At 34.5% G+C, this 17,095-nt stretch overlaps 2 long non-coding RNA genes across 3 annotated transcripts in view; one reads left to right on the top strand and one right to left on the bottom strand.

Moving 5' to 3' along the window:
* Positions 1–12,395, bottom strand: part of LOC118354536 (uncharacterized) — a 65,613-nt gene extending 53,218 nt beyond the window's left edge. The window contains exon 1 of the long non-coding RNA XR_007410424.1: positions 12,194–12,395. This is a non-coding gene — a long non-coding RNA (uncharacterized LOC118354536). The remainder of the gene's footprint in view (positions 1–12,193) is intronic.
* LOC112652739 (uncharacterized) lies at positions 2,734–15,305 on the top strand. Of its 2 annotated transcripts, XR_004815230.2 has the most exons (4): positions 2,734–2,869; positions 9,423–9,565; positions 12,157–12,359; positions 15,125–15,305. It is a non-coding gene; the product is annotated as an uncharacterized LOC112652739 (long non-coding RNA). The 2 variants fall into 2 exon arrangements; XR_003131659.3 differs by lacking the exon at positions 15,125–15,305 and having other exon boundaries at positions 12,157–12,696.
* The last annotated feature ends 1,790 nt before the right edge of the window (positions 15,306–17,095 follow it).

The following is a 17,095-nucleotide window of genomic DNA, read 5'->3' as shown; positions in this document are numbered from 1 at the left end:
TATGTCCTCAGAATTATGCATCTGTCTAACTTCTGGCCATTGTTTTAAGATCATACTACTAGAAAATTCTAATGGATAAAATCATCTCATTTTTCTTTTTTGCAAAGTTCTTCTTCTTTCCTTCTTGTTTCTTTGGTTTTACATTCTCTTTCAGTTCTCGTTTCTCATTCTGTCTAACATAACTGATTCTAATTCTTCCTCACAGCAGACTTTCTTCATTTTTATTTCACTTTGGAGCAACATAATTTAGATGCTAGGAATGTCTTTACTTTAATATAGTATATCCTATAAATAAGAGCCAAAACTTTAAGCAAATATATCAAATAAATATACATATATTAGAAATAATTGAAAATTCAAAGCAGTCAGGAAGGCATGGGAGGTAACTCCATCCTACAAAATGCTTGCTCTGTATCCAAATGTCCCCATCCTTGACCATATTTTAGCACCTGCCTTAAGGCAGTGCTATGCTCTTCGGCTAATGGACAATAATGACCTCGGTCGAGAGATTAGTACTAGTCATGGAGTAGTTGCACCGAAAGTAATACACATGGGAAACACTATTATTTACGAGGTAAAGTAGAAGTTTTGTTCTGCCAAATTTTTGATGGAAAGTTACTCTAGACTAGGATACTTCCATTTCATGACAGAGGAAAAGATATGGAAGGTCACTGGGGATTCTTAAACTTTTTTCTTGTAAGGAACATGCATCACTGCTTCTCGCAACTCATTGTTTAAACCAAGTCACATGACAAGGTTTCTATCAACGGGTGGAGAAGAAATCTTTTCATAAGGAAGACTAATAAAAACCACATGATCAAACCTGAATATGGAGGGGGAGGGTGTTTTCACAAGTGAAGCGAGGAAACACTTGGAAATTGGAATTTAATCTAGACAAACACCTATACAATTAAAAGCAAGACCACAGTTTACAATCAAGAACAACTCTTAGCATTTTTCATTTTTTAATGAAGGGTCAAAATTGAAATCTGCCACAGACAGAATTAGCTTTTTTTTTTTTTTTTTTACATCACTGCCTGTAGATATTCAATTAGAAATTTGAAATTTAAATATTTTAAAAAGAATGGAGCTGTGTGGTGGATTTTTTTTTCTCCAGAACATTTAAATTCCTCCACATCAAAAACTATTTCTTTTGATATCTCTAAAAGCAACCACATGACTTTCTATATGGAATTCACTTTCAAACAAGAATATTTATTCTCCCCAGTTGCTGGCACCATAAGGTGAAAAGTGCTTCTCAGAAGTTGTCTCACCACTAATGGGAATTTTTAATCAGGAAATGTTGTCGGACTAATCTAATAGACTTAAGTTAAGACCTCAGTGTCACTGAAGCCTAAAATATCCCTGTAGTTCCACATATAGAAATCTCTGAATGATGTAGTCCATCCCTAAAGAGGTATTATGCAAATGAATGCATTTAGTTAATATGTACTGTAAACAGATCACTACTTCTTTATTCCTTTCTAAATCACAGCAGAGATTAAAACTGTAATACTCTTATTACCTAACAAAATAGCTAAATATTTAAAGTAGATTTGCAAAGAGCTTCAAGCCCAAGATAACACCCCCTTAAATTTGAATTGGGTTTTTCCTCCAAAGGTCATAACATCTTACATGCTTTGTCCCAAACTCCCAGGAAAACAAAACAAACAAACAAAAAAAAAAACAAAACAAACAAAAAAAACCACCATATTTATCCTAGAAGTAAAGTATCAAGTCATAGCAGCTTTCTCTGGCCACTGAGAGATTACTGAATCTTTTATATTCTCATCTTACTAAATTCCAACCCAGTACTCACTGACAAAGGAAAGAGTGACGATCAGATGTAACATATAAGTCGGAAAAATCAGACTCGAGATGCAGAACACAATTGATTGGTTCCTTCTGATTTAGTGGCCTCACAGTTAACGGCAGTCTCCGTTAGAACTCATCCCTGTCACATTGACCGGTTTTACCACTAGCAAATGATTTCAGGTGAGAATGAAAACTGAATAATGATCTTTTCATTTGTCTTTTAAACCTTTATTGAATACAGACAATGAAGTAGGATGCTATGGCTTTGGCTCTATCATTTTAAAAGGTTCATTTTTATGAAGATATTTTTGAGCCATCATAAAAGCTGGATGCAACTGACAGCAAAGCTTTTCCTCTCAATTATGCAGAAGCCAATTGATCAAACAGTACTGGTTTTATTAAACATGCCCAACATCCCCTTGGGATCACCTATATTCTGCCAGAGAACTTTCCTTCTCTTTTGAAAGACATAAAAAAAAAACATGGATAAATGATGACTTTCAAATCAGCAAATTTGCTTTTGCTTTTCTGTTTTTAATCTGTTGCTGAACCGAGGTAATATATTTCTTTATTGTTCAAGAACAGAAAGAACCAAAGGACCCAAGTGCAGTTTTGCGGTTGGAGCAGAAAAGTTGTGTGATCTTAGGCAGGAGAAAGAAGAGAGGAAACAGATAAATCTACACTGGTCACTCTCAGAGAAAGAGAGACTCAATCAAATGCATTACAGCTTCCTTAGAGAGGAAAATGGGCCTCAGTGCAGCACTGAAAGGCAAGTTTTAAGAGTGAAGGAAGTGATCAGCTCAGAACAGTGTAGCAGCCGATAAGTAAATGTTGTCAGAGGGTCTTCTGTATTCTTACTAATGGCCATTGTGACTTGCCATTGGCACATAATAGATCATTGTCCTGGAGATGTGAAGAGGTCTGAAATGTCCAGAGTGGTAAAAGAGTTTTCCAACACCCAGCATTCTCTGAGGCAGCGAGGCCGGATACACAAATGTCAGGGGAGAAGCAGAAAATACCAGAAAATCTGAAATACAACCTATACATTCATCAGGTTTTCAAATACCTATTTCACTTGTGCCTTAACCCTTTTGAAAGTCATGTTTTTGTTTTATTTCTGCTGGTTTGCATAAATGCTTCCTTTTTATTTTATTAAAATTCTTTCTTTTTTTTTTCAATCCTATTTTCCTATATCAGTGCTTCAATGTGTCCAGACCTTCTCTATTATTTTTTTGTCCTTTGTCACAAAAAAAGAAAAAAGGTATCACTTTGACCTTTTACTTCTTACTGGTATTTTATATAACATTTAATTTTATGCAGAAACAGAAGGTTGTCTAAGTAACTAAGGGGATTCGTGGCAGGAGTGAAGAAAATCAAGTCGATTATATGATATGTCTCTGTTTTCATCAAAGTTAACCAATTATTTCCCCATGAAAATATAAAGTTCAGTCAATACTTTCAGATGGTACATGTTACAATTTATAAAATTGCACTGTTATTCTGTATTTTAGTTTCTAAAATATTTTCATTGCGTATATTGATAGGACATAATTAGGAACCATGCCAAAGATTTTAAGTTATAAAACCATTGGAATAAAAATACAATTACCAAAATAAAAATCAAAGCCCCTGTAGTGGATTGAATGGTAGACCCCAAAAGGACATATATGTTCAAGTGCTAATCACAGAATTTATTATCGTTAGCACTATACTTTTGAAAAAGAATCTTCTCAGATGTAATAAAATTAAGGACCTTCATGAAAAGATCTTCGTGGATTATCTCTGTAGGTCTAATAGAGTAGGCAGTTAGTTGGACCTGAGCTGGAGGCAAGGGTAGCGATAAATAAGTCACACATTAGAAGCCTGAGGGTACAACATCCTGACTGCCTGACTTTCAACATCCTAGCCTTGTGGCTTCCAACACTCTTGGCTGACAAAGATTCACAGGTGTGAAACATGTACTCTTCTCTTCAACTTCTGCCCCAAGATGACCCCCTAATGTTCATTATGATGTACTTGCTTTGCAGTTGCAGTGCCACCCCACCATGGGGGAAGGCTGCCAAGTCAGTTCAGGTATAAACCTGGTAGGATCAAAACCTCCCCCCATCCCTTCCTGACCGGTGGGAGGAGTTCCCCAAATGACTGGAAGCAGTCTGCATTAGAGACCACACCCTCCATGTCCATGACCTAAGACCCCACTTACATAAAAAGGAAAGACCTTTGTAGCCTCAGGCCAGTTACCATCTCTATGCCTTCCTACTCTCCCACCTGGAGAGTATACTGTCTTAATAACCTGCTTTGTGCTTGCTACCTGCTTTCTGGTTGTCTTTACTAGAACATGGATCCTCACATAGGTCTTTTGTGGGGAATCCAAGAACCAGCACCTCCATTCTCACAACGCAGACCCTCCTATCAGTAATAAGCCCTAAATACAATGACAAGTGTTTTTATAAGGAACACACAGAGACAGAAGAGGGAAAGACACACAAAGTAGAAAGGCAATGTGAAGACAGAGGCAGAGGTTGGAGTGATGTAGTCACAAACCAAGGAAGCCAAGGAATACTGACAGCCATGAAAACCTGGAAGAGACAAGGAAGGATTATCCCCTAGAAACTTAAGAGGTAGTGTGACCCCACTAACACCTTAATTTTGGATATATGGCGCCCAGAATTCAGAATTGTGAGAAAATAATTTTATGTGACCTAGTTTGTGTGATTTGTGATAGCAATCATAGGACAATAATACATCTTCCAAAAGTGCGTGTGTGTGTGTGCATATGCATGTGTAGTTGCCCCTTGAACAGCATGGGTTTGAACTTCGTGGGTCTACTTACATGCGGATTGTTTTTGGTAAATATAGAACTGTAAATGTATTTTATTTGCCTTATGATTTTCTTAACTACATATTCTTTTATTTAGCTTACTGTATTATGAGAATACAGTGTATAATACATATACAACATATGTGTTAATCAACTGTTTATGTTATTGGTAAGGCTTCTGGTCAGCAGTAGGCTATTAAAGGTTAAGTTTGGGGGTAAATGGGGCAAGGTTACTTTTTTCTGTCCTTAGGCATTTCCACACTTGATGAATATGAGCTTTGGATTTCATGGCCTTGGTTCATGCCCAAAGAATACATTGGGAAATAATCCTTTCAATAATCTAAGATTCATTCTCTCAGGATGGATTCATATCAAATCTGCATCCTGTCCTTGCAGAGGAGTTCACTGAAAATAGCTAGGCTGACTCAAAGCAGGAGAGCATGAGTAAGGAATATTGTCAAGGGTTTGAAACCACATGTGGCCCCATGAGGATCTGCTGCTTCAATTCACACTCTAGTCCTAAAAAATAAACCACATTGTCTCTGGAAAATTCTCCTTTTATTGCAATCTTTTCCCCTGTATCTACATTTCTCTCTCTCTCTCTCTCTCTCTCTCTCTCTGTTTCTGTGTCTTAGAAAGAGGAGTAGCAAAAATAACTAAGGATAGAAGGAAATAAGGCACCATGAACAAAAGCCAGCAAGTGACAAAAGAAACTTATCTAGAAAATTTTAAATATTTGAATTACACACAGAGATTTTAAAAAACTAGTGATTATGCCTAAGGACATAAAACCTAAGCTTGAAAGATACATAGCAAGCAAGAAACAATAAAGAATAATCAAAGATATTTGAAAAATAGCTCAAGAGAACTGTTAGAAATTAAAACCTGAATAATTGGAATAAGAACCCAGTGGACGTTTTTTACACAGATTAAGAATGGAATTATTAAATCAGGCTGCCGCTTTTAGGAAAGAGTACAACAAAAAGATATAAAAAAAGATAAAAAGAAAGATGTTGATATATGAAGAATAAAATAAGAAAGTTTAATAAGCATGTAATTTAAAATAAATAAATAAATAAACGTGTAATTTTGGTTCCAGAAGTGAAGAAGAAAGAGATCATGTCAGAAAATATAATGTAAAAAAAAAATTCAGAACTGATAAAATTAGAAAACCATTGAAGTGCAACAAAGCTCAAGCAAGGTAAACAAAAAATACCCATCCCCATATACCCACAGCTAAATATGACAACCCAAAAAAGAGATCGTAGGAGCAGGCACAAAGGAGCAGATTCGTACTAATGGTGCAATGATTATAGTGACAGCTGCCTTCGCTTATATGAGAGTGACAACCAGAAGATGGTGGCATCACATCTTGAATGTGCTAAAAGAAAATATCTCTCAAATCAGTATACTGTAAGCAGTGTAAACTTATTTCAAGAACAAGAGCAGGCAAATAAAAACTAAGAGTTTGTCATTAGCACATTCATAACAAAATAAATTTTCAAGTATATGCTTCAGAAAGAAGGAAAGTGATCTTGGAAAGAAGATTAGATATTCAAGAAATAATAAAGAACACAGAAAATGATAAATACGTGAATAGATTTTAAAACAACAATTGACTTCAGAAACAATGTCTGGTGGTCTATTATTTGTATTTTACAGATGTGGAAAGAGAGCGACAGAGAGCTTGAGTAATTTTCTCAATATCATATAACTATTAAGTGGCAGACCTAAATTTGAACCCAAGAATACTGATTCCCAAACTCTATGATTAAATCCTCTGTTTGATTACTTTTCTGAAAAAAAAAGAATACAAGATGAATTAATAAGTTATGAGACAGATCTGAAAAAAGAATACAGGAAGACAGAGATAAAAAGTCAGGATTCACGATCTGTGGTCCCACCACTGAATCTCCTAGCCATCTAAACTTGTATAAGTTCCTTAGTATAGCTCAGCTCAGCTCCAGGGGAATAAAATGTGGTGTCCCCTCTGCTAAACTTTTACAAGGACAAACTGCAGAAAAGCTTTAGGAATAGAATGAGAAAGTAAGGACCAGCTTCTGCATCTTTATATTTTACTTACCACTCAACTCAAGGGAGCCCTATAAAAAAGGGAGAGAGTGCTGTGGGGGCCAGGGGAAGGTGCTGCTGAGACCTCAGTGACAAGAGGCAAAGCAACAAAGTTATGCACTCCCCTTTCCTGTTTCTGTTTTTTTTTTTTTTTTTTCTAAGATTCTTGTTAAGGATGGATGTGGATGATTTTGAATTCAAGGTTCCTAACCCTTTTGGGGTCATAATTTACTCCATCCCCTAATATTTTAATGTTTTGCTTATTCTTAAGGGCTGTTATAATAACAGAATCACTGAATTAGAAGTGGGAATTGCAGAAATCACCGACTGTGATGTTGCCTCAAGTTTTGATTTCTTCCTCCTCCATCCTCTCACGTGTTCTTGAGCTTCAGAACCAGAGGTTCTCGTTTTCCCAAATTTCCAAGTACATTGGTTGGGGCTTATTTCATTTAGACCTGGCCAAAGGGGAATGGAAATAATCATTCATTTGTTTATTCAGTACACGTTGAGTACTGACCACGAATTGTTCCATGTGGGAATAGAACATACCAAGATCTCTAGCCTCTTAGAGCTTGTATTTGAGCAAGGCTGGCAGACAATCAACAAAATAAATAAGGATTCACAATGTTAATAGAAACCTATGAGTAACAGTAGATTATAAATGGACCCTCTTCCAAAAACAAACAAAAAAACAAGATGAAGGAAGGAAGGAAGGAAGGAAGGAAGGAAGGAAGGAAGGAAGGAAGGAAGGAAGGCAGTAAAGCAGTAAGAAGTCAGGAATGCTGAGGTTGGATTAGACCTCAAGGATAAAACTGAAATGTTTTATTTTACTTATGAGACCAATTTTTAGAAAATAATTAGTGGTAAAAAAGTATATACTACCTCAAAATCAAAAGATTAATTCCTTTCTGACTCATCCAAAATTTTTAAACTGTAGCAAACTCGAACACAAATATCTTCAATATGATTTCATTCCTATTTTCTGAGGAGAGATAAGCATAACAGTTTTCTGTTGAAAATTTCTCACTCACAGAGATCTGCTTCTCTATTTTACTCATTGCCACAAGTCTAGATAATCACAAATAGGACTTGAAGAAAATCTGTATATAAGCATGAAAGAAAATGATGTGGGTTCAAATGTACTTCAAGAAAAAGCTGTAAATAACTATAAAGTGAAAAAACTTATTTCAATCTATAAAAGGATCTCCATATATATGTATCTTTTAAAAACTCATTCAGAAGGCGTTGATATACAGCTGACCCTTGAACAATACTGGGGGAGGTAGTTAGGGACAGTGACCTTCTGCAAGGTCAAAAATCTCATATAACTTTTGACTCCCCCAAAACATAACTATAAATAGCCTACCATTGGCTGGAAGTCTTGCAATAACATAAACAACTGATTAACACATTTTTTGTATGCTATATATATTATATACTGTATTATTATGATAAAGTAAACCAAAGAATATGTTATTAAGGAAATCATAAGGAAGATAAAAAATATTTATGGTACTGTACTACTATATATGTCGATTGGTCGGTTTCTGATGAGTGCTCTCTGCCTGACTTGCAGGTGGCCATCTTCTCTCCATTTCCTCACATGACAGAGGAAAAGAGGGTAGGGAGAGAAATATTCCTGTTATTATAAGACTATGGTCTTGTCAGATTAGGACGAGACATAATTATTTACTAAAGACTATATCTAGGTATAGACATATTGGGTATTAGGGCTTCAACATAAGAATTCTGAGAAAACAATTCAGTCCATAAAACCCTGCTTCTTTGTGCAAAGTATGAAGTCATTCAGACTGCAATAAATTCCCTCACAATCTATTAATGTGTAAGACATGAGTAAGCATCACTGGACATCAATTTGACACACCCATCTATTTGACACAATATATTAAGCAGATGTGTATCTTTAAACCATTAAGTTAAATATTCCATAATTCTTAGCTCACTCTTCACCAACTCCTTTTCCAGGCCTGTGCGTCAGTGATATGTGGTCACATGAGTTCCTAAATGAAGTTATAGGGAAAGAACTGAAAACGGAAACATAAATGTTGATATAAAAAGCAGGCCCTCCTTGAAAGAAACAGAAAGTCAGTGATAGCAGATAGAGAAATATATTTTTAGAAAAGATTAGAATTAAGCTATTTACATGTGTGGAATATATAATGATAGTAGGATGCCCATGTAAATGTGATGAATGCTTATCCAGAAAAGTAGGATGGCTATTCCAGAGACATTTCATAAGTGGAGGTATATGACAGAGTAATCATTTCAAAGCAAAACGTTATAAAGGACAGAACATAAACTTAGGATTTGGGTATTCTTGAATTTGTATTATGGACCTACTATAAAATTTGACTATGAAACAGTGGATAGCTCACTCCTCATCTTTTGTCTGAAATACTGCAAACTAACTACTAGAAATCGTATTACTAAGTCTGAGATTACCGAATAATTTCAATTAAGTAAAAAAGAATACAAAGCTAGGTATATAAGAAGTGCTTTCTAAAATATGTTTACATCATATTCGACCTTCGTTTTTTACCTGTAAAATGTTGATAAACAATATCCCTGTTTTTTTTTTTTCACAGAATAAATTAAATTATTTATGTAACATTTCCAATCTAGTGGCTGGTACATAATAAGTACACAAATGCTATATTGTTACCTTTTTTTTTTCTTTCTTGCTCAACTGAACTAGTTACTTAATCACTAATAAAGAGATTACAGAAAGAAAAGAAGGTCAACAGCGAAACATTGGTTCAACCTTACCCTAAAATTTGAAAAATGAAGAGAACAAGCAACAGAGTTAAAGAATTCACAAAGGCAGGAAGAGAAAATCAGGTGAGAAAAAAATGTATGGGAAGTGAAAGGTACATAGAGTTTATAAATAAGGGGCAGTCAACAATGTTAAAGCCAACAGAGAAATACAAATTTTGAGTGCTAAGAAAAAGGTATTGATTTTGCAATTTGAAATTTGTTGGTTTCTTCAAAGAATGGTTTAAAAAGAATGGCAGGAGAGGAAATCATATTGTGTGGAATTGATGAAAAAATTGGAAGGACATAGTGATAAAAGAATAGGGGGAAAAGTGGGTAATTGCCTGAGGGCTGGAGAAATCAATGTGAAATGGGCTTTTTTCCCTTAATAAGAAAAAAAATATTTTACATGTTTATGGAATATAATTAGTGAAAGTGATTATTTTGAGAGAAGACAATAAAGAAGGAGGGATTAGGAGCATAGGTGAAGGCAGCCGTTTGGGAAAGATGGCACATACCTTTCTTCAAAACAGCCAGAAATGGGGGGTGGGGGGGAGATGGCAGAATGATGTGGTGGTTTCTAAGAGTAGAGGATGTGGTCACAAGAATATATTTTTACAAGGAAGAGACAGGCTATAGAAATACACCCCAGGTGACTGATCTTTTTCAGTGAAGTAGCCTGTAAATTCATCTCCAAAAGGGTTTAAAGAGTGATGCCTTCTGTGGAAGCTCATGGAAAGTAGAACAATACCTAATTGATCTCAGTATTTCAGCACATAGGGAAGTAGTTGGATACTTGGCATTCAAAAATAATTGCTGGGCTGAAATGTGTGTTTGGGTCTTGAAGAGGCTGGAAATGGATTGGAAGAGCCAAATGAAAAAACAAAAACAAAATAGGAATGAATTGAAGACATATGCACACACAATTGAAGAGTTGCAGTGACAGCTCAATTGAAGTTAGAGAACATAAATTTGGAATGAACCCAGTCTTGGAAGATAAGTCCTATTTTAAATCCTAAGGGAGGCTTGGTAATGAAATCCATTAAGAATACACTACCCAATTGAAAGTTGAAAAGGAGATTAGGGAAGACAAATGTAATTACCCGAATTGTAATTTGGTCAAGACACCAAGGTTAATAACATTCCTCCTTTTTCAAAAGTTGCCATGAATTTTTTAATACCTTATAATGGCCAGTGTCACAATTCTTATTTCTTATACAAGAGATGAACTCTTTGATATGCATTTTTAAATGTTAAGCATGTATATTAGGGATATGTACTCACCATTACACAGACACATATAGTTGTACCTATACAAATACTAGAGAATACATTTGTTTCAATTCGGTAAAGTGCTTAGATGGAAAACAGCTGTTTCTTTCTATTGCAAATTTGACAAAAAGTTGAGATTAAAAATGGGTTCTATCATGATAACTAAAGGTAAAAATAATGTTTGGGCTACAATGATGTTTAGAAGTTAAGGGCATGGTCATTAGACCTCAGTGCAAATCAGATTCCACCACTCTCAAGTTACGTATACTCTAGAAAGTCATTTTTTAACTGGAAAGCAAGGAAGAAACTATGTCATATTATAGGGATTTTGAATAATAAATAAGATAAAGTATGTAGAATGCTTACCACATTTTTATTTCTCCGTAAATATAAATTATTATATTACCTATTAACAGTTTTAATTTAATGCTCTTTGATCCTAACTATTGATATATAGACCAACAGTAATGGAAAGCATTGTTCAGAAAATACCATCATCCTTTAGTAATTTCAGAATATGAAACAACTGTCTGAATCTTACATATTTATTATGCTAATTTTTTCTGATACATATGTATATTTCTTGATGTAAATTTTGACCTATTTGCATTTGTAAAATGAGCCATTTTATAAAGGGATTCTATCGTTTGTTTAAACTTAAAAACAATGTTAAGATGGTATTAAGCATTAAGCATATATAAAAGTTCTGTGAATCTTTAATACCCCTTCAGAAATTGTCTCTTCTCTTTTGAGTAAAGTAGATTTGTATTTGGCTAATACATATTCCTAAAAATATATGGTAGCTTAAAAATAAACTAAATTTTATATATATACATATTTATATACATAACATATTACTTGAATAAATTTCATGTATATGTTATACTTAACTATTGTCTCCTATAGTAACAATATGATAATAATTCAATAATCACACATGACTGTTGACTTTAATATTAAATAAAATACATTAAAGAAAACTAACTTTTGAAAAACTCCCTGGATGAAACAGGTGAGGGAGGTTTGAAAGCAATACTACACAATACACTTAACATTGTCATTGCCCTTTCCTTCTACAGTGCCTCTAAAGGAAAAGTAATAGAAAGTGTTTAAGAAATAAACAAAATGTGTAACTCTATGTCTTTATCGATTTATAGCCCATATCCAAATATGTCAGTCATAAGTCAGTTTTCTAATCAGTTTAAACAAAAATGCATTTCATTAACCCCAAAAATGGGAAACCCAGGAGATGGAATTATTTTAGAGATTATTGAATGTGTGTGTGTGCGCGTGTGTGTTTACCCACACGTGCAGATGTATTTCTTTTATCTGCTTAGTTTCTCCTCATTTTCTGCACTGTTATCTATGTGTTATCTGTGTATTAATAGTATTGTTTCTTATTGAAGAACTGAAGAAAATGGCTGAAAACAACTTTAAAGTTACGTGAATTCAGCTGGAGAACTTCTGAATAAAGAAAGAAACTGTAGTTCCCAGTGCCTTTGTGGATGGATCTTTGTGGAAACCCTTGGGATTCACTTGTGTTGGGGTTTGTGTCCATTTCTGGGTTAACTACTCTGACCAGAATAGTGGATGTCTGGCTGCTTGCTAGGTATGTGTCACATGCCTACCTGTATGTTGGGCAGGAGCAGGAAAACTAATGAGTAACCACATAAACTAGTACCTATTAACAGCGAAGAGACAAGCTTCAAAGCAAAAGGAGTACTGTGGCCAGAAGAATGGAAAGAGGAACAGTGTGCAGATAAAAAGAGAAGCTAAGTCAACTTTCTGACGAGATTCCAATAAATACTGATGGGCCCCAACTTACAATGGTTCAACCTCTGATTTTTTTTTCTTTTACTTCATGATGATAAAAAAGTGACATATATTCAATAGAAACTGTACTTTTAATTTTGAATTTAGATCTTTCCCTGGCCTAGCATGTGTGGTACAATTCTCCCTTAAGATGAGGCCTGGTCAGCAAGCTGCAGCTGGCAGTCTGCCATGTGATCACGAGGGTAAACAACTGGTACACTTATAACCTTTCCGGCCCCAAACAAGCTTTCTGATTTTCACTTTCAGTATATTATTCAACAAATTACATGGGATATTTAACACTTATTTATAAAATGGGTTGGATTTGGGTTGGATTATTTTGCCCAATTGTAGGCTAATGTGAGTGTTCTTAGCATGTTTTATGTAGGCTAGGCTAAACTATGATGTTCAGTGAAGATTAGTTGTATTAAATGCATTTTCAACTTACATGGATTTATTGGGACATATCCCTATTGTAAGTCAAGGAAGATCTGTAAAGAAGACATGGAATTACAGAAAATATTACGTGAAAATAAGCATAGTTTTGCATGACATGCTATGCACTGGAGTCTAGGCCCTTTGCTAACTTAGTCTAGGACTTTGTTCAAATCATTGATATTCTTTATAACTTAGTATCCTCATTTCTAAAACTAGGAGACTGAATCTATCTTTATGATGCCCACTAGATTCAAAACATTTTAGCTTTTAATAAGTTAACAAGTATGTTTCCTGGATATTATCGATTTAAAGAGAAGCAGCAGAAGAAAGTAGGATAGGTAATTGGCTTTGGGGTCACATAGATCTATATCTTAGATCTATCATTCAGAAGCTATATAAACTTGCACAAAGAAGCAGTTTCCTCTTCTGTACAATGGTGATGGGCAGACAGAAATATTTACCCCAGCAAAGTGGTTGCAATAAATACAGGGGATGACTATAGAGCCTGCCGTAGATATACTACTTAATAAATGTCAAGTTTTTTTTTTATTCTTGCCATTATTATTTGTTATTTTTATATTCCTCAGAAAATATTTTGCACATTTCTCATTGGGCACATGTCTAAATACTTGACATTTTTGTTTGAATATAGAAAATAAAAAGTCATCCTTCAACCAATTTCTGAGTTCAGTTGGTTATGAGTCAAAAGTGAAGTGTTTTTAAATAACCTGCAGCAGCATTTGGAATTTATAAAAAGGCAAGGTTCAATTCTATCTAGAGTATTTGGAATACAATTTTTCTATTCAGACTAATTTTGGGGTCACAGAAACTATGTATGTTGTTGCTTCCTTCTCTCTGTTCCCTTGTCCCTATAGATATGGACATGGAGAAAGTGGAACAGTCATTACAGGCACTTCTCCATAGAATGATGCCATTAAAAAAATTCTCATCAGAAAATGACACTTAACTGACATGAGAAGTTAAATGCTATTTTATGTTGAGTGGCTATCACCAGCATTTTCAATACTTAATTAAAGAAAAGCACATTTCTTTTGAATAAGCACTTATTAAACACACTACATTCAAAATGATCTTTAGGTAATTGCAGAAAGAGGGATGGAGAACTCTCTGCAATTTGTATCTCCTGATGCAACGTTTTATTTTATTGGTTATCATAATGGGATATGAATGTCATTGAATTCAAAAGAGAAACCAAAGGGAAAAAATTAATGAACAAATGGATGAATAACACATCACAATGGTCTATTTTTAATTCTCAGAGAATAGGATTGATAGCTCCCTTTAGGATCTATTTCAATATACATATTTATGTTTAAAGATATTAATTTAAGCCAATGCACACATGTATCAACAGATAAACCGCATATATATTTTAGTTGACTATCTAAGGGCTAAATGTTGAAATCAACATTAATCCAAACTAACACCAAAGTCAACTATCTCCATCATAGAACAAATTGTATGAACTCTGTGGTGTAAGAGTAAATCTAAAATGAAAATCAAAGAAACAGGGAAGCGAGGATAATTCAAAACATCTAAACATATCCATATGATGGATTAATTCACAGCTATAAAACATATTGGCAAATCTCAGAAATATTATATTGAGTGAAAACTAAGCATAATGTTAAATTATATAATGATATTTACACATATTTTATGAAACACAAGAAATGCATATAGTTCATGAAGTCGTATGTGTAGTCAGATTAATTAAAAATATAGTCACCTCTGGAGAGTGAAAGAGGCTGACAGAGACTAGGAAAGGATTGAAAATCTAACTTTACTTTTAATAATTATTGTATAAAAAATTGAAACAAAAATGGCAAGGTGATGGGTAAACAGGTATACAAACAGGTATACAGATATGTCTAATTATCTTTATTATTTTCTATATGTTTTAAATCTTCAAGTAAAACCCGAGGGACTGATTCAGAGTAAGTTCATCTCTCTAGTTTTATATTTTAGAAAAGATAATATAACTATTTGAAGATTCTCTACTAATCTATACTTCCGTTATTGACAAATTTCAGAGTCTCCAAATTAAACAAGAATAATATATAGCAATTATAAACAAATGACGTTGCTGTTTCTTTCCACCAGGTTCAAGAAAAAAATCCTAATTTAAAAATGAAGTTAAACTTCCCATGACTCATAAGGCTCAGAGGCAACTGAGACTACATCTGTGTATGTGTGATTAAGGAAAAATAGAAACTAAAGCTGTAGAAACAGTGAAGGAATGACTAAAATTTTTGACTATCAAAACCACTAATCTTTAAAAATTAAAATGCTTTTAGATGATAATGAGTACACTGCATGTGTTTTTATTTTTCTGAACAATGAACATAAAGAGAGTTGTAAACATTTTGCTTAATAATACTGACTGGTGTTGAGATGCTATACAGACATTCTATTCTGTATGTATTGAGATTTTTCTTTGTCATTCAGCTGTATATAATTCCTTTGATGACTCTCTAGCTCTATGCATTACATAGCTAGCCAGTCAAACAAACACAAAGGTCAGATTAGCTTGGGATTCCTAAATGCTCCTAGAATCATTTTTACATTTTGTTCATGTATAGTCAAAAGAGAACCTAAGGTTTATAAGAAGTTTTTAATTCCTTCTTAAATGTGTTACATTATGAAAATTTTCACATTCAGTCACTATGAAGTCACTTTGAAGACTACCTAGAAAGCATGAAATGTGATCCTGAACATCATGTTCCATATCAACTACCGAATAAACAGAGACACGCTCCACATATGTGTATGTAGCTATCCTTAACAATAGTGGCGTTCCAAAATCATCCTCATATTAATAATATCTCCCCAAATACTTCACATAGTGGTAAATGCTGCTTAGACAACATTATTGTTGACCCCACAACCAGTATAATTCAAAATTCTTAATTTTGAATCTTAAGACCTAGAAAACTTCAGATACTGGAATCTGAGGCAGAAAAAAAGGCAGGAGATTTTAACATTACAAACTCACTTAATATATTCATGGTTATAAAAACAGACATGCTTAGCTCTATTGCGGATTTATTACTTCCTAATCAATGACTCCCAGCTTGCTTAATAATGCTTTGGATTCTTTATTAAACAATAACCCTTCTCCATTGTTTTAAATGTTTAGTAAAAACCGCGGCCCTTAGAGACAGTTCTTCTCAGATGTGATTGTGTAGTATCCAGCAGGGTGATCTACTGTGGAAATGGAATAGCATATACATCGGTGACATACACTCTGGAGATCAGTTTGGTAGGAAAAGGTTGTTGGGACCAAGGAAGTCCAGGTGAAATTTAAGCCCCCACCAAAAATCCCTGGAGATACTCGAAGCTAAGCTGGGTTCCACCTTTGGAGGAAAGGGTATGCAAGGCAATTTGATGCAGACCTTTTAAGTTCTATCTAATCAAGTGAGCCAAGGACTTGGGGGATATCTAGGTGCCTCAATTCTCAAGTATAGTATTTCTTATATTAAATATGTCTTGGTCTTAAATTATGTTTTTTATTTATTTATTTATTTATTTATTTATTTATTTATTTATGTCTTTTCTAAATGCTTTATACATGGGAGATTTTGCCTGAATCCTCACTATTTTACAAGGAACCAGCAGCTCTTTATTTTTTTTTTTTAATTTATTTATGATAGTCACAGAGAGAGAGAGAGAGAGGCAGAGACACAGGCAGAGGGAGAAGCAGGCTCCATGCACCGGGACCCCGACGTGGGATTCGATCCCGGGTCTCCAGGATCGCGCCCTGGGCCAAAGGCAGGCGCCAAACTGCTCTGCCACCCAGGGATCCCAACCAGCAGCTCTTTAGAAGGATATTACCAGTTTTAAAAGTTTATATGCTTCCTATCTGTGCGCCCACATCATCTTTTATTAACACAAACTCTGAGGAAAGCCATGTTTATACATAGACAAGAAGAGATTTCCTGTTGTGTTGATTGGAATCTTCCAAGGAAAATCCCCCTCAGAAAATACAATTTTCTCCATCTACATGTGAAAGTGCTTAAGAATAAAGAGTTACGTTATTTGGATTCATCATAGTCCTCTGTGAGGAATCTCTGT

This window comes from Canis lupus, chromosome 4 (genome assembly GCF_003254725.2).
Source record: "Canis lupus dingo isolate Sandy chromosome 4, ASM325472v2, whole genome shotgun sequence".
NCBI lineage: Eukaryota > Metazoa > Chordata > Mammalia > Carnivora > Canidae > Canis > Canis lupus.
The sequence above is the reverse complement of the archived record's forward strand: the minus strand, read 5'-3'. Positions and strand labels throughout refer to the sequence as shown.